Genomic DNA, 22564 nt, shown 5'->3' with positions numbered 1-22564 from the left:
TTGCTAAGCAAACACGATTCGTATGCACCATATGATTTATAATCAAATTGCTAAGATATCCATCTTTATACAAGTTGGATATGCGAGTCTCATTTATATGGCCAATGCGATAATGCCATGAATAAGTGCTATATAAATCACCTAATTTAAGTCGCTTAATATTTATGTTACTAATAGGAGGATCAACATCAAGGACATACAAACCGTTAAGTACTTTTGCTTTACCATAAAACAATTCTTTTTTATAAAACAAACAACTATTGTTCTTAAATAAAAATGAATATCCATCATTGTCAAACAAGAATTAGAAATTATATTTGTATTCAAACTAGGATTGTAGTAACAGATATGTAACTCCAATACAAGCCTTATGGGCAATGTCAATAAATAGGTCCCTACAACTAATGGAACAACTTTTGATCCATTTCCCACGTGTAGGTACACTTCTCTTATTATTAATCTCCTCGTACTCCTTGTAACACCCGGTGTTACCAGTGTTAAAAGAATGAGAAAGAAAGTGAGAAAATTCCAAAAATGCCCATGAGAAGGTGTTGGATCCTTGAGATTGAGGGTGCCCTATGAGAGGGGTATTTTGGTAATTTGGATAGTGAAATCCAATAAAAGAGTATTTTGGTAAATTGGAAATAATTCCTATGTGGAATTAGGTGAGTAGGTGAATAAAATCCCAATTTGGTGTTTATGTGGAGATATATGGGATTAATAAATTCACAAAGTGTATTTTGGGAATTTTGGAATTAATTCCATAGAGAAAATTAATTATGGAAAATGGGGAAAATGAAGAATATGAAATTATTGGAGAAAATAATTATATTTTCCCTAGGTTGGTGAATTAATGTGGTAATGCCACATGGAGGGATGAGATTAAACTTGGAAGCCAAGGTTAGTGTCTTGTTGTGACACTTGGCATTTTGTGGTTCAAGTATAATTGGGGTGATTTAATTAAATACAAAAGAAATGATAAATTGTCTTTCAAGCATTTAATGAGAGGCATGATTACATGGATTAAAGAAAATCCAAAAGAAAATGGAAAATGGTCACCATTAATGCCTTGGAAAATATGGAGAATTAAATAAATCCAAAGAAAAATGGGAAATTAGTCTCCCATTAATGATGGAAAATTGTGAGATTTATTAAATGGGAAATAAATGTTTTATGTCTCTCAAATGTGATGGGGTGAAAATAGTCCCATTAATTTAAATGGGAAAGAAATGAAAAATTGGAAAGATGGGATTGATTCTTGGAATTGGAAATGATCTAAGGGCCACCATTTAGTCTTGAAAGTTGGCAAGGATTGCCAACACAATAATGATTTAATTTAAAGACTAATTTTGGAAGGTTAAGATTAATTCTTTGAAGGGCACAAGGATTGTGCTTCCTTTTAATGGTGGAGATGAAGTCTTGTAAAGGCAAAAGTAATCCAATGGGTGAGATTTAAAGGGAGGAAATCGCATGGATTGTGTTTCTTCCAAGATAGAGATATGTAATCTAAAGAGATGGATGGTTGGGATTTTCTCTCATAAAGCAAATGGGAATCAAGGGCTAAGATGAAGTCTTGAAAGTGAGATTTCAAGACAAGAGTAGTATAAAAAGGAATAGAGTGCTTTAGTCTCAAATTTTTGCCATTTGAAGTGTCTTGAAGGAAGAAAGAAGAGAGATAGCAAGAAATCTCTCATGGAAGAAATAAATGGAGAGAAGAAGAAAAAGAAGAATGTAAGTATTTTCCTTAGGCTTGTTTAAGTTTCTTCCACTTCTTTATTTGGTAGCTTAGCTACTTTAAATTTTTGTTTTAAGGAGCTCTTAAGGAGAAGAATGGGAATTGAAGCTAAATGATTCTTGAAGCTTCAAAGAAAAGAAGAGGTTCTTGAGAAAGAGCAAAGGTTTAAGGTAATGAAGCAAGGAGATTTTTGAAGATTCAAAGAGAAGAATGAGGTAAGGGATGGCCCCATGTGGAGGTGGCCTTGCATTGCATTGTAAGTAGGTTGCATAAACCTTTATGTATCTCTTTGCATGCTTTATTTGTTCATGAGACTTATGGCCATGGGGGTGGGAAAGAAATGGTAGGTTAATGCCTCAAACCATGTTGGGTTGTGAGGATGGAATGACCTAACCATGCATGCATGCATTTGCATTACATAGACTTGTTATGCTTGTATTTACTTTGCATATGCACCCTTATTGAGCTTAATAGCTCATGAGGTTTTCACCCTCACATGTAGGTTGTGAAAGCATGGTAAAGTGAAAGAAATGGTGGAATGGCATGTGGAAGCTTGGAAAAAAGATTCAAGTGTAGGTTATGGCTTATGGAAGCCTATGTTATTGTGTTTGAGTCATGAGATGTAAATTAACTTGATTATTAATGGTTTGTTAAAGCCTAAGATCATGTGTGTGTATTTCATAACTTGAGAGTATTTGATTTTATATTAAGATGAGATGTTGGCTTATGGCATTTGAAGCCTAAGTTGTGATGTAAGTCTCATTGTTAAGGTATGTTGTAATAAATAAAGATTAAGAAGGGTTTTGTTTGAGAAATAAGGCCTTGCAATGAGAAAAGTGGAGGATTTGATGTATTTAGAGGTGTGTGAAATTTCTGGAAAATTGGGAGTTGGGAAGCTCAAAGAAAAAAAAAAAAATTTGAAGCAGGCAGCAGCCTGGGCGCGGGCGGGGCCGCATGGGCGGCTGCGCACTTGCAGGAGGGCGCACGCAGGCAGCCGCGTAGCCGCACGCACGCGCGGGCGAGTGCCCGCGGGCAGCCGCGCAGCCGCGCTCGTGGGCGGCCGCGTGCAGCATGCGCGGCCAGCGCCCAGCAAGGCCCCGCGCGGGCCCCGCCGACCAATTTTTTTTAAAAAAATTAGATTTTTGGGGATTTTGGGCCATTTATAAATTGAATTTGGGCCCCGGAGGAGTTTTCAAAAATAAAGGGATTTTCGGGCATTTTTAGAGAAAATGCCGAAATTTTTGGAAAATTAAAAATTTGAGTTTTTCCTCCAAAAGTGGTAATCAATCAATGGATTAGTTTTAAATGGTGATTTATGGAGCTCGGTAAATTCTTGGATGGGAAAAGAATTAAATATAAATAAGAAACAGCGGTTGGGCATTTTCATGAGTTTTCTTTTTAGCCAATGCAGTGTGGTTAAAGCCCACTTTCGCTGGTGAATCCTGGGAATGAGGGAAGGGAAGGACGAGCCTAGTTCCCACCTAGGGCGTTTCATCTTGAAACATAGTCCACCCTTCACCTAAGGCCAGGCAGGTGGACAATTTGAGTAATTGTTCACGAGTAACACCTGTAAGTGGGAGCGGGGCGTTACACTCCTAAGCCCATACATGAAAGTGTAAATATGAGCACTAGATCTAGTATCTAATACCAATGTGGACTGATTAGAAGTAGATAGATTAATTCCAATAACATAAATACCTGAAGTGCCCTGAGTAGAACTCTTCTTATTCTACACTTATCAGTTTATCACAGTGGAGATAGATCGCATCCTCCTTGCCCTTACGGGCTTTGGTCTTCTGGACTTCTCTAGATGGCACTGTGGAAGAACTCTTCTTCTGTTTGGCTTTCTTACTCTTAGGCTTGCCCTTGCACCCCTTGGGACCTCCAACTAAGAGAACACTTCCCTTGGCCTTCTTGTTTATCTTGGGCTCGGCCTCCCCCAACATGGACAGTAACTCTCCAAGAGTTTTATCCATATTCATCATGTTGAAATTCACGATGAACTATCCATAACAATCAAGAAGGGACTGTAGCACAGAATCAAGGGTAAGTTCTGCATCCATACCCATACTAAGCTCTGATAATCTGTCAATATAGCTTATCATCTCAGTGACATGCTTTTCAATAGATGATCCCTCAACCATACGGCACCTGAAAAGCTTTTTGGTAATGTCATAACATTCATGCCTAGTTCGCTCCTCATAGAGATCCTTGAGCCTAGCCATGATCTCATAGGCAGTATAACCCTTATGTTGTTGCCTATGTTCCGGGGTCATGGCTGCCAAGATGATACACTGAGCGGTGATAATATCACCCTTATGTGTCTTCCAGGCCTCATGTGCTACGGCATCCTCGAGTGATGGTTCAGGAGGAATAGGTGTTTCTATCATATAGAGGATCTTCTCATGAGTGAGGACTATTCTCACATTCATCTCCCAATCGAGGAAATTTATCTCGTTGAAGGTACTATTGCCATCTAGTATTGATCTTATTGACACGTTTCCAGACATTCTGGATCAACAACCTGAATTATAGAGATAAATGTTATAATCATATTTAATTACGAAATCATAAATTGCAAGTAACATTTTATGACTGGTCCCACTATTTTCTACTAGTTCGCCACCCTCATGACATAACTCAGGAAATCCCATTGAAAGATTTCCTAATGGACTAGGATCCCATCTCCCCTCGCACAACCTTGAGTGACTCAACAAATTGTGCTAGGATTGATTAGGTAGGTACTTGTTACCAATTGCATCCCCATGCAACTCTTAGATTCATCAGGTTGACAACTCCTTGTCCAGCACATCTTATGTGACTCCCAATCTTTGCCTCTATACTCGATGAGGCCTTAAGTGACTCAACAAACCCCATCTTTCTAGTTAAGTCAGACCCATCATTCAGGGACATCTCATGTCCCATGAAACATAAGAATCATAGGTGACACATGACCTTGAGTGACTCAACAAATCAAGTGCCAGCTAGAAACCTAATGCTTCATAATGATGGAAGGCAAGTTGGCTTAATATTAATGAGGGATTTATTATTTATTTATTTAGGTCTCATCACATGCAATTAATCAAATTAATAATGTATAAAAATGACTCAAACCAATGTATGGTATGGATAACTACGGTTAGCCCCCTCGAGCCATAGAAGGGAAGCTAGCTGGTTAAACCTAGGTGAAGAATCACAACTTTCTTCTCAAGCACATTCTTCAAGCCTTCATTGCTCTTTGAATCTTGACTTCAATTTGGCTCTATCATCTCTTACTCTTCATACAAACTATAACTATTATTACTATATTCTATTCTACATACATTACATAGAATCAGAAATCCCGAGTTACATTCGAGGGGAGTGAGATGAGGAGAGAATGTACATGAGAGTATAAGAGAGAGGCAGGACACGTAGGCCCTATTTCAAAAACTAAATTTACAAGCATTCATTCCCATCATAAAATAAGTGGTCAACTCGATCCATACCATACACCCGTGAAATCAATCTAATTGATACATTAACAATTATGTTAATTAATTGTCAAATCTATTTCAATCTTAATGAAAAGATTTCAATAAATTGAAAATTTGTATAATTTTGGGAAAAAAAATGTTTTAATTGTGTTAGGCTTGGGCTCTATCCATTAGTCTAACTAACAAGGTTCAACAGGCCTTAAATCAACCAATGCATGTCAAATATACACTAGCAACCCAATAATTAATAAATAATCCAATTAACAGCCTCGACCTATTTTCATCACGGCCCATAGGTTTCATACACTCATGGATCGGATAAAAACAATAAAAAATTGCCAAACATTTTGGCCGGGCCCAACCCGAGGGCACGAAACACACTGGGCCACCGAAGGGTCGGCCAGGGTGTTCATCGTGCACCCCGGGGAAGGGTCAAGATGCAACCCGAGGTAGTGGGGGCGCTACCCAGCTGCTGGCCGCGCCTGTCACACAGGCTGCCAGCAGCAAGGGGCTTGGGGAGAGCCTGGGCTGGGCCAGGCGCATTGGGGCAGCGCCTAGTGTGCGTGGGTCGCGGACAGGCCACGACTGAGCGGGCTACTGGTGGCGAGAAGGCAACGTGCAGGCCGCTGGGGCGTGCAGGTCAGCCGCAGGCTAGCGTGGGTCGCGGTTCGCACCAGCGCCCAGCCTTGCCATACGCGCGCTTGCACTCGCGGCAATGCCTGTGCAAGCAATAGACTGCCCTTGGCCGTGCCTTGCGCATGTGAGCCATGTGTGGCCTCGCCTTTTGGCCCTCTGGTGCATCTGTATGCATCCCAAACCCATTTTTTTTCTTTTTCGTGTCATACATGATCTTTTGCCCTTTCACTAAAAACATTTTGCAATCCAAAACAATACAAACACAAGAATTATTTAATTATTTCACAAATAACAACATAATCGAATCCACACGTAAGGAATTGAAATATTTCGACGATGGCTCTGATACCACTGAAAGTAAAGCAAGATCCCTACGGGGCAAGTAGCGTAGTTCAAAATTTTTGAACCTTACCCCGATTCCCGCGATTGGATCAACGTCGAAATTAAATCATTCACATACAAATAAAATAAATCTAACCTTTAGATTTTCGAGTTGTTCGCAGATTCGAACCTTTCAAGCATCCGATCTTTAACTCGTGATATGCGGCACTCATCCGTTGGCAAGGAGGGCAGAATAGGAGTGCTAGCTCCTTCTCCTTTTCGCGGCTTGTGTATGGACGGAAAAGAACGCTCATGTTTCAAATTGATGCAAAAAAAGCGGAGAAGAGTGAACGGAAATTATTTTTCAACTCTTGAAAAACTATTCCAAATAATGACTCTCACATATTTTAGGCAACCATAAAGGGATATTTATAAGAAGCTCTAGGGTTTCTTTAATTCCAAAAGAAAATATTTATGTCTCTCACCATTAATGAAGGCCTTTATGATGTTGGAAGAGAAAAGTAAATTAATTGGAAAAGAAAAATTGTGTCTTGAGATGGAAGACATGATCCAATGGCCTAGATGTATTCTTGAAAGAGGGAAGACTTGGCCATTAAGCCTTGATTGTGGTGATGACACTTGGCAAGCCATGGATCAAGTAAAATGGAAGTTTATTTTTAATTCAAAAAGGTAATGGAATTATATATTCATATATATATATAAGAAAGGAAAGAGATGAGAGATTTCTCCCATTCACTTGAATGAAGAAAGGAAGAAAGAAGAAGAGAGAAAGAAGAAGAAAAGGGAGAAGAAGAAGAAGTCCAAGAAGCCTAGAGGTAAAAGTTATGAAATCTTCTTGTATTCTTCATTTTTAAAGGATCCTTTGATGATCCTAGGCTTGTTTTTCATGAAGGAGTTTGAGAAAATTAAGGGAAGTGATTTTGGAGGCTTGAAGTTGTTGGAAACTTGAAGATCCATGGAGTATTGAGGTAAGGGGAAAGCCCCAAGTGGATGGTGGCTAGCAAGACTCTCGTATGCATTTTAACATTTTTGTGCTTGCTTTGCATATGCTTGTGTGTATGAGACTCATGGCCATGAAGTTGTGTGTTGGGGTGGGTATGTTGAAGCCTTTAACCTTAATGGTTGAGGTATTGGAACCCTAGGCACTTGCATATGGCATTGGCATCTATATTGTTAATTTTCATACTTTATGTCATTGCACCCTTACTGAGCTCTTGGAGCTCATGAGGTTTATTTTGACCTCTTGTAGGTATTGAAGCATGCTATGGAAGGGTTTGGCAAGAGAAAGAGGCTTGAGCATGAAGAATTTTGTATATTTTTCCAAATGGTGTAATTTTTTGCCTAATTTGTATATGCCTTGTGTAAGGGTTTCTTTAAGCCCAAAGGGGTACATTTTGATGTGTATATATGGAAAGAAAAATCTGGAGAATTTGGGCATTTTTGGGTGTTGGAAAATTGGAAAATTCAAAAAGGGAGGTTGTTGGACTTTTCTAGAGTAGGCAAGCCGGGGTAGCAGCAGGGGCGCGCGCGTGCGCGCGGCCAGCGTGCGCTGCCAGCCCGCGCGGCCGCGGGCTGCGGCCGCCCCAGGCAACGCGCGATCGGGCCCAGGGAGGGCCCAATCGGCCGTGGGGCCCATGCGGAAAAAAAAAAAGAGAAAAAATTCTAAAATTAGGGAAATAAAAGGGAGAATAATAGGGCCCAATTTTGGGAGATTTTGGGCTATAGAAAAAACTATAAAATTCCCCGAAGGTGTGATGAAATGTTGGAAAATTGGAGGATTTTTTGAGTATGAGTTTCCCCTTAGTCTAGCTCTTGAAGCCCTTGGGCGGTGTAGCGGGTTATTTCTTCGTTCATAAGAAACTCGCAAGGTCCTAGGGTGTTTATGGATCCTGGGTAAGCGAAGGGCCAGACGAAGCCTAGTTCCCACCTAGGGCGTTTCATCATGAAACATAGTCTACCCTTCAAATTCGGGCTTTGGGGCGAGGAATCCAGGAGATTATCATCGGTAACACCCGCGAATGGGACCGGGGTGTTACAAAATGGTAGGTGTCCTTGGGACAAGACTTGTTAAGGTCAGTTAAATCAACACATACCCACTAATTTCTATTGGGTTTCTTGACCATAACCACATTAGCCAACCACTCCGGGTAAAGCACTTCTCAGATGAAGCCCGCTTCTAGGAGTTTGTTAACCTTTTTTTTCCAAACATGTAAGTCGATACGGGGCTATATGTCATTTTTTTTTTTTTTTTGGTTACACTAGCTTAGCATCTATTTGGACATTCAAATGCTAAGAGATAATTTTTAGATCTTTCACAAGCATGTCAGCATGCAACCAAGAAAATATGTATGCATGAGATCGTAAGCATTTGACAATTTCCTCTTTTTCCCACTTAGACAATATTAGCCTTTCTTTGTCATTGACATCCAAGGAAACTACCTTGAGAGTTTCAATAGGCTAAGGCTTTAGATTGTTGAGGGTTTACCCACTAATCATTAATGTCTCCTTTGAGGCTACCTTTTCCTTACCCTTGGTGCTTTTTGTTGAAGTGACATAGCACACTTGCACTTTTTTCTAATCTCCACGGATTTGGCTGACCCGCTAAGGCGTGGAGAATTTCATTAATAAGTAACCAGGTGATATGACGATCCTCATGTTGTTTATAAGGGATCAACCTAGGATCACATTATAGGCAGGGGAGTGTGTCCTGACCACCATTAAGTTAACCTACCGGGTAACTCTCCAGGGGTGCTCTCCCAAGGTAATTGGCAACTGAATGAACTCGACTACCAACACGACTTCTCTTGTTAAACTATATAAGGGGGATGAAACAATCTTCAATTGGTCATGTGCAATGTGCATTCACTCAAAACAATTCCAATACAAGAGGTTGACTAAGCTTCCACTGTCCACAAGGATTCATTCAATAGGGTGTTTGGCTATTACTGTCGAGATCACCAGAGGGTCATCATAGGGCATCAACACTTCTCCTTCATCGTGTGGGGTGAATATAATGGGATCCTCATCTTCTTCTATCAGAGTGACCAAGTCTACATGCAACGCCTGGTAAGCACAAGCTTTTTGAGATATTGATAAATCTCCAACCATGTTATCGACCCTTGAGATCATGTGAATTTGTTCTATGGTAGGCTCATTGTCATTTCCTTTTAGGGCTATAGTTGTCTCATCCCTTCTCTGATCTCATTCTTCTTCTCTACCCCTAGGATGTTGATTATTTTGGCCTCTCTGATTGCCCAGCCTTGGTCTGGGAAGTCATCTCCTATTTATCTATCTTTGTCCTCGTCTTCTGTCGAGCTGTGGCCTTGGTTTGTCAAGTAGGAAGTGGTATAACTTCTCTTGACGGGTTAACTACTCAATTTGGTTTACTTAGCTCTCTACATTGCTTAGTAGAGTTCCTGGGGCATTCATGAAACTTACAAAAGGCATTAAGGTCCCCCTCCCCCCAGTGGTTGGTTTTGGTGAGGGGAAGTTAATTAGCCTATGTGAGCTATGGAGAGAAGATAGCAACCCTTGACTTAATGAGAGTGTGAAGTTTCAGAACTATTACTTGTGGTAGTCCTCTCCTTGGCGAATTATTTTTTTAGCTCTATTGGGCCCCTTATCTATTTTCCTATCCCTTTTCTTTGTTTCATATGTATTTAATATCTCCATCTGTACCACAAACTAGTTCGCTCAAAAAAACATGTCCGCTAATAAGGAGGGTTGAGCAAATCTAGGGATTCTCTTAGCGAAGAGAATGTTATTCCCTATAGTATAGTGACCACTACTAAGCTAGTTAACAGGTCCTTGACTTCCAAGGTAGCACTCTAAAAGCGCTAAACGTAATGCTTGAAAGATTCATTTGGCCTTTGCCAAGTGATCATTAAGTAGGTTGAATCTTTCTTTTTGGCTATGTGTGCCACAAATGCTTCTATAAATTCTTTTTCATTTGGTTGAAAGACCCAATGTGTATGGCTGATAGCTTAGTGAACCACTAGTGTGCTTGGTTTGCTAGGGAAAAGGGAAATGCCCAACATCTGGTCACTTCGTCCCAACCATGTAGCATGGTAATGGCTTTAAATCGCTGCATATGTTGTTTTGGGTCCTCCCTTCCAAAGTATACTGAAAATTGTGGGAGTTTAAACCCAAGTTGTGCAGGTTGCTTAAGGAATTCATCAGAAAGTGGTAACCCTTTTGTGGACACCTCTTGATGGGTTGTTAGTACTTTCTTCTATTCCAGAACTTCCTCAATCAATCGCTTGACATCGGTGGCCTTAAGTGGTTCTTGAGCAGTAGTCTCCATGACAAGTGAGCATAAGAAAAGGGCCCGATTTAGCCACTCATTTCCCTTACATGGAGTACTCTCAATTGTTTCTTCATTCATCACTATTTTTCTTATTTGTTACAATAGCTTGACTCGTGAATCTCCCTAAGCTAACGTCTAAGTATGGGGTAGGGACGCCTCTATCTGGGCTCCTTGATGGCTTCCCTTTATCCTTTCATAATGTAACACCCCAAAATAAAATAAAATAACTTTTGAAATTTTTAGGAATGTTTCAAGTGACTATGAAGCAGTTTAGAGAACTATAAGTCAGTGTAATAAATCGAATCCATGGAAAGAAGTACCCCAGAACTTAGAAACTTAGAAGAAGGACATGATATTGACCAGTGTCTCGAGACGAGATTTATGACGCTGAAAGAAATTAAAATGGGGACAGTTTTTGGTACAGCTAAAATACAGCTTGAAAAATTGAATGATCGTAAGGGACTTTCGAAAAGACAACAGAACCCTAAGGGGGCTCCGATTTTTTGTAAGGATCAACCCTGAATTGATTTTAGGACGAAATGATAGTCCAGTGAGGACACCATGGCAAAAACGTGCTTATTGAGTAACTTGGAATTTTTAATCTTGGATTTTAAGAGTCTCGATGATTATTAATTTAATGTCTGAGAGTGTAATTATAATTAGAGAAAAATACCCGAGCAAGATGATGAAGACACTTTAGAATTAAATAAATAATTTTCTAAGATATTATATTACATAATATGTTATATAACATAATATCAAATTAAATATATTCGTGGTCGTGGCCAAAGTCTGTAGGTGAAAGATGAAAGCACATAGGAAGAATTATATATATATAGCTTGGAGCCCAAGCATTAGGTGTGTTTATAAGGGGCGCATCATGGAATTGAAAAAGGCAGGCAAAAAGCTGAGAGAAAAAGATGAGTGGTCGGGCGAATAGCAGCCAAGGTGACCAGTTGCAATGGATGCGATGGTGGCCAACGATGGTGACCATGGAGCAGCCGTGAGGAGCAGCGACGCAGCGGCACGGTCAAAGTTGGCCTGGAATGGCCAAATTCAACTATGGCAACAAACAATGAACAGGGGGTCGTGGTGGCAGCCTTATACGACTGGCGGTCGAGCCACGGTGGCCCGCGTAGAAGACGAGTGAAGGGGGCAAAAGGGTCGATAGTTAGCCATGGTGACGACAATGCTATGTGCGTGGTGTGGTCATGCGCTGGAGGAAGAAGAATGAGGAAGGAGAAGAGAAGAAAAAGAGAACAAGAAAAAGGAAAATAAAGAAAGAAAGAAAGAAAATAGGAAAAAAAGGACAAAAATGTAGAAATTTTTTTGAAAAATTTCAAAAAATTCTAAAAATTAATTTGAGGCTGGAGGAGTAAGCTCGAAGTCGAGAAGTTGTTCGGGCACGTGTTCTGAGGTTAAGGCACGCATATCGAGAAAGCTTGAGAGGCTAAGTCAAGATGAGTGATTTTTCTCAGAAATGATTTTACGAATTGTGGTAGTAAGAAAATTAGGAAAATGTTGAGGAATTATTTAGTGTGGAATTATTGAGAAAAAAATATGAAGAAATAGAGGAAAATTATGAGAAAATTAGGGAAAATAGAATATTGATATCCTTGAATAAATATGATGGTCAGGGTACACTGAAATTCTGAATTGAGTACATTAGAAGCCTAGCACGAGAATCAATATATTCTTAAATACGTTCAAGGTGAGTGTTCTTACCTAAATGATTATTTTCCAAAATAATACGAAAATGCATTATTTTTCATATTATCATGTGTTGAGATGCATAATACATTTAGAAATGCATTCATATGATGTGTTGTGATGCATATGTACATTCATAATATTTATTTGGCATGTATCGCATGTGGAATGATGATATCGCTAATCTATCATGGATGATGTAAGTACATCCTGCCCTTGGAAGTAGGGTTGCATAAATGATAATTAACATTATGATATCACTAATCTATCATGGATGTTGTAAGCATATCCCACCCTTGGAAGTAGGGTCGCAAAATGATAATTAGCACGAAAGGAAGGATGATGCATTTTGCACTTGCAAGTCACGTATGAGATTTTATTAAATGAAACCTCACTTAGATGATTAACCATCTAACTTGGGCTATGCCCCTAGAATATTCAAACGTTCCAGATGAAGATTATAGTAGAAACGAGAATGAAAGAGACATGTGATGGCACTTAGTAAAAGTGCATGATGTATTGGCTATATGTATATTCAACCTATGTTTTTACAGTTCTGCTACCTTGAATTCTAAACTTTTTGAAAGATGATGATGTATAACCTTATTTATGGTTAATGTTAAAATTAAGATTCGATTCTAAGCTTTCGCATTTGATGTTTCTGATGATTCTCATTCGAGACAAATGAATGGTAGATGGAAATTTTTGGAGTTTTTTTTTTATGTTGGAATTGTTTAGCCAGGAATTTCCTAAGTTATAACACGCTTGGAAAAGTGGGGTGTTACACATAGTGTGATGGCTACCTTCTTCCTTTGGTTGGCTGGGGTTTAGTGTGAGGCAGCTCAACATCAGGCATAAGTTCTTGTAGTAGAAAAGTTAGCCCACGCACTACTCGAGCATTTTCCTCATTATACCTTCTTAATTCATCATTACCTCTTTTCAAGTCTTAATAGCTCTATTGGAGTTGCTCATAGTCAGCCAGTAGAATTGTTAGTGTTAATCCCTTAATACTAGATTTAAATGGCACCTAGCAATTGTAATAATGGGTTTAATGATGAAATTCTTTCATATATAATAAAATGTGTTTTCATATTTTAAGGTCATATCTTCATTCATAGATCTCCAATCATTATATATGAATGAGTCCCTAGATTTCCTATTAAAGGTCTTATTCTCAAGTGTTAAGAATATGTGACTAAGAACCTTTGTATTAAGGATATCTTATTGATAATTACCAATCCTTAGACTTCTCAAAAGGGGACTATGATTAGTCGAGTACGGATTAGCACAATTGACATTACCTTTGATTAGTATGAAATGCTAATGATAAAGGATAATAAGTCGCATGGCATAATCCATGAGATGGATATAGTATACATGTTAGCATATGCTAGTGGGACATCTACTGAATGTGACACATGTGATAGATCACATAGCTAAGAAGATCTATGATCTATCACAGGCTTCGATTGTGTTACTGGTCCTTAGATCGGAGGCAACACAGTTGTCTTGTATGTTGGTGTCATGGATTTGTCGTTGCTAAGAACCATCCAGTTACTGGGTGAGAGATGCACTGTGTGGTCCCTGTGTAATGGTATATGAAGGCAGGTGATTGCTAATGGGATCTATCAACCTCCGACTTGAGATGAACATCCTATGCAATTATTGGTGGTTTTGATTAAAGAATCCACTAGCTAGGGTACATGTAACGCCCCGTTTTTCGAGCGCGTTAAACTCATGACAATTCTGGAATAATAATTTTTTTTTTCAATACTACTAAAACTAAACCATATCATTGGTCTTATTCATCCCAAAATTTTCATACATTTATCTTGAAACAGAATCAACACAAATATTAAATGCGGAAGATAGAATCAAACCTAATATCTTAACATTAATCATAAATCAATTATTATATTCTCACTAACCATAAATAAGGTTATACATCATCATTAACTATAAATGAGTCTATACATCATCATTCCTCAAAACATTCAGAATTCAAAGTAGCAAAACTTAAATACATGGGCTACATAACATACATTCAACTTATCATACAACTCATCATGCACTTTGCAAAATGCCATTTCATACCTCATTCATCTCGTTTCTGCTACAATCTTTATCTGAAACGTTTGAATATTGTAGAGGCAAAGCCCAAGTTAGATGATGAATCATCTAAGTAAGGGAACAAAACATTTAATGCTCATGTATGTATGCAATGCACATAACATCATAACTCTCATGTGTTGGGTTGACTGCACCTTAAGATTACTTGCCATTTTTACAGTCTCCCTGCCAGACCGAGGTGTATGGGTGCACCCTTGGTAAAGTAACGGAGCCAGTACCTAATCCCAAACCCATGCAACGTATGACCGTGAATCTCATCATGCTTATATGCATACTTCATCATCAAAACATGTAAATGCAATCTACATGATATACTCACATCAAGGCATGACAACATGATAAAATCATTTACTTAAAATTGGATTTTGGAGTTGAACAACTTACAAACCAAGCATTTTCATAAAACTAAATCTAGTTGGGAAGTACCACTTATCTTCTAAAGCTTATCAGGCTACCTCGATATTCATGTCTTACCTCGAAATACGTGCATCACCTCGTTTTGCGTGTCAACCTCAAAATTCGCACAAGTCACTTCAACTTAAGCCTCAAAACACCTTAATCATCATATTTATTTAAATAAGCATTAAAACCTATTTTTTCATAATTTCTAGCAATTTCTTTATTTTTCTCTCTATTTCTTCCTATTTTTCCTCAATAAATCCAAACTAAACGTTTCTCAATTATTTTCTCAAATATTATACTATAACTATTCATAAAATACATTCTTGAATTTATAGCATTTTCTAGAAAATTTTACTCACCTCATCTTAGCCTCTCGACTTCCTCAGTATGCGTGTACTAGCCTCGAAACTCACATTTGAATAATTTCATTGCCTTGACATGCTCCTATAGCCCCAAATAAATTCCTAGAATTTTTTAGGATTTTTCTGAAATTTTTCTCTATTTTTTTCATAATTTTTCTTTCTTTTTCTTCTTTTTTTTTTTTTTTGTTTTCTTTCTTTCTTTTCTTCTTTTTCTTTTTTTTCTTCCCTTCTTCTTCTCCTTCCCTACTTCATGCATGCATAGCAGCTTCCGCCTCTTGTGTGCACCATCTGCCGGCTCCTGCCTCCATCACCGGCTACCGCCGGCGTTCCCCGACCTCACCGGTAGCCGTCCCACCCTTTCCAGCAGCATCGCGGCTACTACCTAACGCTGATTCACCGTCCAACCGGGCGGCCATAGCCGCTGCTTGCGGCCATGGTTGCTACCCTCTAGCGGCTGCCAACCCCGACAGCCAAACGGCCGCCTCCAGCCATTGCTTCCTCCCGAGACCACTACCTTAGGTCGTCGCTGCATGCTCGACCGCCGCCCAGTCGCTATTTGCGACTTGTTGCTCGCAGCCATGGCCGCTGCAACTCTCCCTCTCAATCCCTCATTTCTCTCTCACTCTCTCTCGATCTCTCTTTGCTCTCTCCCAAGTCCTCACCTCTCTCTCTGCTCACGCATTTGCTTTCTGTAAATCATTTGGCCATTCTTTCCTAGTATTTTTCTGCTACTCACAATAAGGATATGTATATATATATATGTATTATACACTTAACATCCTATCTTATCTCAGAGAAAATATTTCTCAGCTTATCTACTCTAGATTTTCCTCTAATTTTGTCTGCAATTAGTTTTCCAGCTAGTAGCAACTTTGCAACTTTCTGCCGCCTCACTCACACACGCGCATAGCTATATATGTATATATATATATCACTTTATATTACCCCATAATAATAGAAAAATTACACATTTAAATCCCAAGATTCATCTCTATTTCACTTAGATAATTCTCTAATTGCATTTATATCCTCAAACATCAAATTAATTTGCATTACGATAACGAAATCCAAAATTAATAATTCATATCAATAAGGACAATTTCATCCCTGCACCCTCACCAGACCTTTGTTTTGTTTTGAAATCATTCAAGGGTTGATCCTTACGAAAAACTGGAGCCCCCTTAAGGTTCCATTGACTTCCCGGGAGTCTCCTATGATGATTTGATTTTTCAACCTGAATTGAAGCTGTATTTTTAATTGTACCAGAAACAATTTTTGATTTAATTTCTTTCGATGCTAAAAATCATGTCTCGAGACCCAAGTTAATACTATATCATTTTCCTTTGATATCTAAGTTCTAAGGCACTCCCTTCAATTGATTTCGATGACTTATTTTACTATCAACCCATTTTTTGGTATTTTAAATTCATCTAAATTGCCTGGCAACATTATACCGAAATGGGGTATTACAGTACACTTGATTGAAAGTGTTCAATGTCGAAAGGAGTTTTGATGTGTCATCTCAATCTCACCAAACTGATTTTGGCATAGTCATCGAGTTAGTGAATTTAATCAGTCTAATGACTCTCACTCGATCGAGATGATAACCGATGGAGGGATTATAGAATACGACAATCAAAAGCTCAAATAGGTTCTATTATGAAGTAAGACTTCATTACTGGTAGGATCACCCTGACATAATCTAGTTGTCATTGAGGGTCTTTCAGGGTATATCAGGGAGATGGAGAGATACTTGTTGTAAGCCAAAATATTTAGTCGACGTCAAAGAGTTTAACATGTATTGATTGCTACTTAGTAGTGAACCTAAAAGGTCACACGCATATCTAGGTGTGTGGTTGACTAAGTGATCAAATCTGAAATCCTTATTAAAAGTTAATAATGTCACCATTAAAAGTTAACAGATTGGGTTCAATGATCAAATTAATAAGGAGCAAATGTCAAGAGTTGCTAGGCATGTTGTTAAAAGTTAACAAGGGTCTCGGTTTCATCATGGAATGGTGAAAGGGTCATTAAGTGTTAATGGCGAGCCTATATGCAATTTATGGAAACTTAGTCGAATGGAAAAAAAAAAAATGATTGACAGCCCTTGAAGGTTATCAACCGATTCTGTCAACCAGTTGAGCCAAATGGTCAAGAGTTCCTTTAGAACTGTTGACAATTTCTATTACATAAGGTCGCGAATCATTGATCGATTTGTCATATTTGTAATGGAAAGAGGGGCATGTGGCACAAGAGGATGATAGGAGGATGAGAGGACCATGGTATGCGTCCTTGTAACCCCTTAGTCTCCTATCTCTCTCTTATGGCCGATTTGTCTATTTATGCTAAACGACTAGGGTTTCCTTTTTGGGTATGTAAATATATGATATATGAGAATGGAAAATGAGAAGAGGTCTGGCTTGTGCAATTCTCTCTCAACCTAAGTTGTTCTTTTCCCTCAAGAGAGTTCTGAAACCCTATCTTCTTACCCCTTCCTCCATTACTCTTTTGTTCATATCGCTATAGTAGCAATTCCATCATAGCAATGAGACTATTATTAGGTTGGAACTTTTCATCATTTTGAACCCATTTTTCATCCCAATCTCCCTCACTCTCTCTGGCTAGCACATAGATTGAGTTGAGGGATTCATCAAATCATTAGAGCATGTACTAACTAGGCCTTCCGTGCTTTCAGGGGTCAATTTGGTCTAACCAAATTTCTATTTGGGAATTGTTTAGGAGTAAGGTGTTGTTGCCCAACGAGGATTCTAGCCTCTGCATCGGCCTTCTAATTGCTATGAGGTATGTATACTAAACCCCCTATGGAATAGTTTAGTCTTGTATTGCATATGAACATTGAAAAAGGGTCTTGTAAGGTGATTTTGACGTTTATTTTAGCTGCTTGATTTTCATTTTCAAAAAAAGAAATTGAAAACCAGTTAAACCCTTGCATTGATACACCAATAATTGGCGTTTTCCTTCAAGAATAATAGGTGGGGCACTTCCAAAAGGCCTAGGGTGGCCTACTATAGCAATAGGTTTTCCTCCAAGAATCAAAGATTGATCGAGCAAATTTCTTTATGGCAGTGCAAGGATCATCGGTGTTGGTCCAGTGGTGTAGCGTCTCCCCCTTGGGGGGTATTTGGGATTTTGCAAGTGATCCTCACTAGCCCCTCCAGTGGTGTAGCGTCTCTCCCTTGGGGGGTATTTGGGATTTTGCAAGTGATCCTCACCAGCCCCAACTTCTTGTATGATGGGGTCACTAGTCTTCTCCTGAGGCACTTTACCTTACTCCGATGGCCTCTTAATTCTAAAACTTCCCATTCTAGTAGTTGGATTTTCTTCTGTGAAAGGATCATTTCCAAAGTGAATTTCTTCATTTACATCGGCCTCTGAGACATGTGGTTCTGGGTGATTAACTTAGCTATGCTTCCCAATGGCTGCAGTTCTGGTTTTAGTATTTCTTCATGGATGGTTGGCCGAATTGCCCATGCATGTAAATCTAGTTGTTCTCACCATCATATTTGGCTTTAGTCACGTTCCCACAAACGTCACCAAATTGTTGCTGCTAAGCTACAACAATTAAACTTGTAATGTGGAACTGAAGAGCCGACCTTTCTTCCGAAGTGACTTTTCTCCCAAAGCATTTGCAAACTCGTCCGCAAGAAAAAATCATAATCACAGCTCCACGTCCCCGCATTACAAGTTTTGATTGTTGTAGTTTGATAATAATAAAAGGGTTTACCCAAACTTATGGCATTGACTATCAAGAGATCTTCCCTCCTATAGCAAAGATAAACTATATTCGAGTACTCCTCTCTCTGGTAGTGAATTTCAATTGGCCTCTACACTAACTTGATGTAAAGAATGTCTTTTTGAATGGCAATTTGGAAAAGGAAGTGTTCCTAGACCTCCCACTTGGATTTGAGAAGAACCTTGGTACTAACAAGGTGTGCAGATTCAAAAAATCCTTGTATGGTTTGAAACAATAACCAAAAGCATGGTTTGAAAGGTTTAGAAAAGTAGTGAAGAGTTATGGTTACATTAGGCAATGAAAAGTTATGGTTATATTGAAAGTCAAGCTGACCACACAATGTTCTTTAAGCACTCTAGAGACAATGAAAGGGCTATTTTGATTGTATAAGTGGATGATATAATAATGACTAGTGATGATAGTGCAAAACTTGGAGAACTTAAGAGAAAGCTAGCACATGAGTTTGAGATTAAGGATTTGATAGCTTTAAAGTACTTCCTTAGGATGGAATTTACAAGATCAAACGAGGGAATCTTTATCAATTAACATAAGTATGTACTAAATTTACTCAGTGAAATAGAAATGCTTGAATGCAAGGTAGCCGAAACTCCCATAAAACCCAACTTGAAGCTTAAACCTGCCAAAGCCAAAGATATGGTAGACAAGGAGAAATATCAAAGACTTGTGGATAGACTCATCTATCTATCCCACACCAAACCTGATATAGTTTTGTAGTGAGTATAGTAAGTCAATTTATGCACTTGCTAGGCTTAGAGCACTTTGAAGTTGGCTACAGAATCTTAAAGTACCTAAAGGGAACACCTAGAAAAGGTTTTTTCTTCAAAAATCGAGGGCACCTTCATATAGATGCCTATACCAATGCAAATTGGACATGTAGTATTATAGATAGAAGATCTTTGTCAGGCTACTACATCTTCATGGGAGATAATCTTGTCACTTAGAGGAGCAAGAAACAAAATGTTGTAGCAAGAACTAGTGCTAAAGCTAAATTCCATTCAGTAGCCCATGGAATTTGTGAGGTTATATGGATAAAAATATTACTAGAGGACTTGAAGGTTTCCACTTTCTTACTTGCAAAGATCTACTGTCACAATAAAGCTTTGATTTCCATTACCCACAATCTAACTCTCTATGACAAAACAAAGCATATAGAGATGGACAAGTATTTTATCAAGGAGAAACTTGACAATGGGGTAATTTGTATGCTTTATATTCCAACAATTAATCAAGTTGCTGATGTTCTTACCAAGGGATTACACAAGAAACAATTAGAAAATCTAGTGACCAAACTTGCCATGGAATATATCTTCAAGTCAGCTTGAGGAGGAGTGTAGAAATGGAAATGAGCCAATTCCCTTAGTTAATGGGAATCAACTTCAATCTCTTGATTGATGCCCCTAATCCCTTAATTGATTGATTTTACTGTAGGAATATTTTGTGTATTATGTAAATTATTTCCTAATTTGTTATGTCCTTCCTTTATAAGAAGAAAGGAATCATTGTCTCCCAATTATAGTGAAATAGATTTTCTTTTTTGTATCTGTTCCTTCTCATTCTATAGTAGCATAACCAGGACTATGTTTAACACAAATATCTTTCTTAAGATTTATTCATTTTCTATTCTAAATAAGAACCCGCCTAAGAAATGAAAATGTTCAGATCATCAGCAATAACAATATATTATTTAATAAATGTGAGGCCAAAGCTTTAAAACTTGAGATAGGAAAATGAATTAACCAGGTTGTTTGTGTTGAATATTGATTCAAAGTTGCTAATTTAGTGGATTGATTGTGTCAAAATTTTGTTTACTGATTTAGTGGATTAAGATAATTTCGTTATTTTTTAAATTTAAGTCCAGCAGTAAATCCTATTTTCTTGTTATTCAGTTGGCATGTATTGCCTATTTAAAGGCATGATGATGTGAATAAAAATAATGAGATTAAAGCATTTCACATTTATATTTTTTTCAGCTTTTGTTCGTTGACTTCATAGCTACCAATGTCTCTAAAATTTCAATAGTGGTATTAAAGCATTCAATGATCTTAAGGGGCCTGTGAGAGAGAACCCATCAACGCCTTCTTTATTTCTATGGCTTCCACCATGACATCATCTCTTTCACCACCAGTTTTTTATGAAGAAAATTATCAAATATGGGCTGTCAAAATGAAAGCTCATTTGAGAGGTCTCGGTTTATGGCAGTGGGTCAAAAGTGAAAGGGAGATACCTCCGCTTGGTAACAATCCTACGGCAATTAAAGAGGAAACGCTCTTCTAATTGGTGAGAAGTGCACCAAGAAGAATTTTTTTGAGTTAAATGGTCTATGAAACTGAGTTGAGTTTTTCTTTAACATTTGAAGGAAGTATTGATTGTGATGAGAAGTGCATCAAGAAGTGAAGAGAAGTGCTTTGCAATTGGGAAGAAATTTGGAGCGAAGTGCTCCATAAAAAATTGAAGTTTTGAAACTTTGAATCAAGGAGGAATGTTGAATATTGATTCAAAGTTGCTGATTTAGTGGGTTGATTGGGTCAAAATTCTGTTTACTGATTTAGTGGGTTAAGATAATTTTGTTATTTTTTAAATTTAAGTCTAGCAGTAAATCCTATTTTCTTGTTATTCAATTGACATGTATTGTCTATTTAAAGGTATGATGATGTGAATAAAAATAATGAGATTACAGCCTTTCACATTCATGTTTTTTTTCAACTTTTGTTCGTTAACTTCATAACTACCAATGTCTCTAAAATTCCAACAGTTTGCCATCTTTTATAAGCTTGCAGCTTCAGCAGAAGTGAAGTGCACCTAAAACTCTGATCGATTTCCTTTTCTTCTGTCGTTCAAGTTATTTTTCCTATCACTAAAATGGGTCAGTTTTTCTCATTTCCTTCCATGATTGGACTTCATCATACAGTTTCAACTGTAATATGAGTCTATAAATACTCAGTATTGTAAATAATTTCATGAGAGTAAAGTGACGTTTTGAGTTTCAATGGCTACGTTTCTATCCTTCCTCTCCGTGTATGTCCAGAGTTGTCCCTTGGAGAGCGACCTTAAATGTTTCCACTGTGAACGAGCTGTCTTTCCAACAATCACACACAACATGATTGGGTGAGGAAAGGCAAACTGCAACGGATTTCGAACTAAAAAATGAATATCAATGTATGCGGTTTTCTATGATGAATTAAGATTAGGTGAGTCTTCAATGGAATTGATACGGCACTGGTGTACTTCATTTCGTCAAAACGGTAATGGCATGTGATAGATGGAATAGAATAGAGGCAAAAGGGCGAAGTTCAATGCCTTATTGTTCATAATTCAAAGAAAAGAAACCAAGTTGAAACTCGTTCCAAATAGAGGTGTAGAACTAACTTAGCCAATTTTAAAATTAGCCAGAGACTTGCCAGCTTCAATTGCATTCCTTGCAACAAGTCTATAATAATTAACAATTTGAGGAATTTCATTGGTCCGTAGCTACCGTGGAGGTGAAAAGTATGCAACATCAAGACCATTAGATTGAAATTGAGTTATATAGGCTTGGAGATTGGAACCTGTGAATTTGGCTGAAAATCTGTACAAATTGCACTAGTTAGTTATCAGAGAAGCAACTTGTATGAAGCCATAACAGTGATATAGGGAATAAATAGGTCAAGGGGAGAAGAAAACAACTCATTTATATATTTTAACATAGATTTT

General features: G+C 38.2%; 1 long non-coding RNA gene across 1 annotated transcript; it reads left to right on the top strand.

Annotated features, from left to right (window-relative positions):
* The first annotated feature begins 6921 nt into the window (after positions 1–6921).
* On the top strand, positions 6922–7509 carry LOC127807333 (uncharacterized). The gene is made up of 3 exons (XR_008024636.1): positions 6922–7004; positions 7082–7157; positions 7439–7509. It is a non-coding gene; the product is annotated as an uncharacterized LOC127807333 (long non-coding RNA).
* Positions 7510–22564: the final 15055 nt, after the last annotated feature.

Source organism: Diospyros lotus, chromosome 8 (assembly GCF_014633365.1).
Source record: "Diospyros lotus cultivar Yz01 chromosome 8, ASM1463336v1, whole genome shotgun sequence".
Lineage (NCBI taxonomy): Eukaryota > Viridiplantae > Streptophyta > Magnoliopsida > Ericales > Ebenaceae > Diospyros > Diospyros lotus.
Note: the sequence above shows the minus strand (reverse complement) of the source record. Positions and strands in the feature narration are given on the sequence as shown.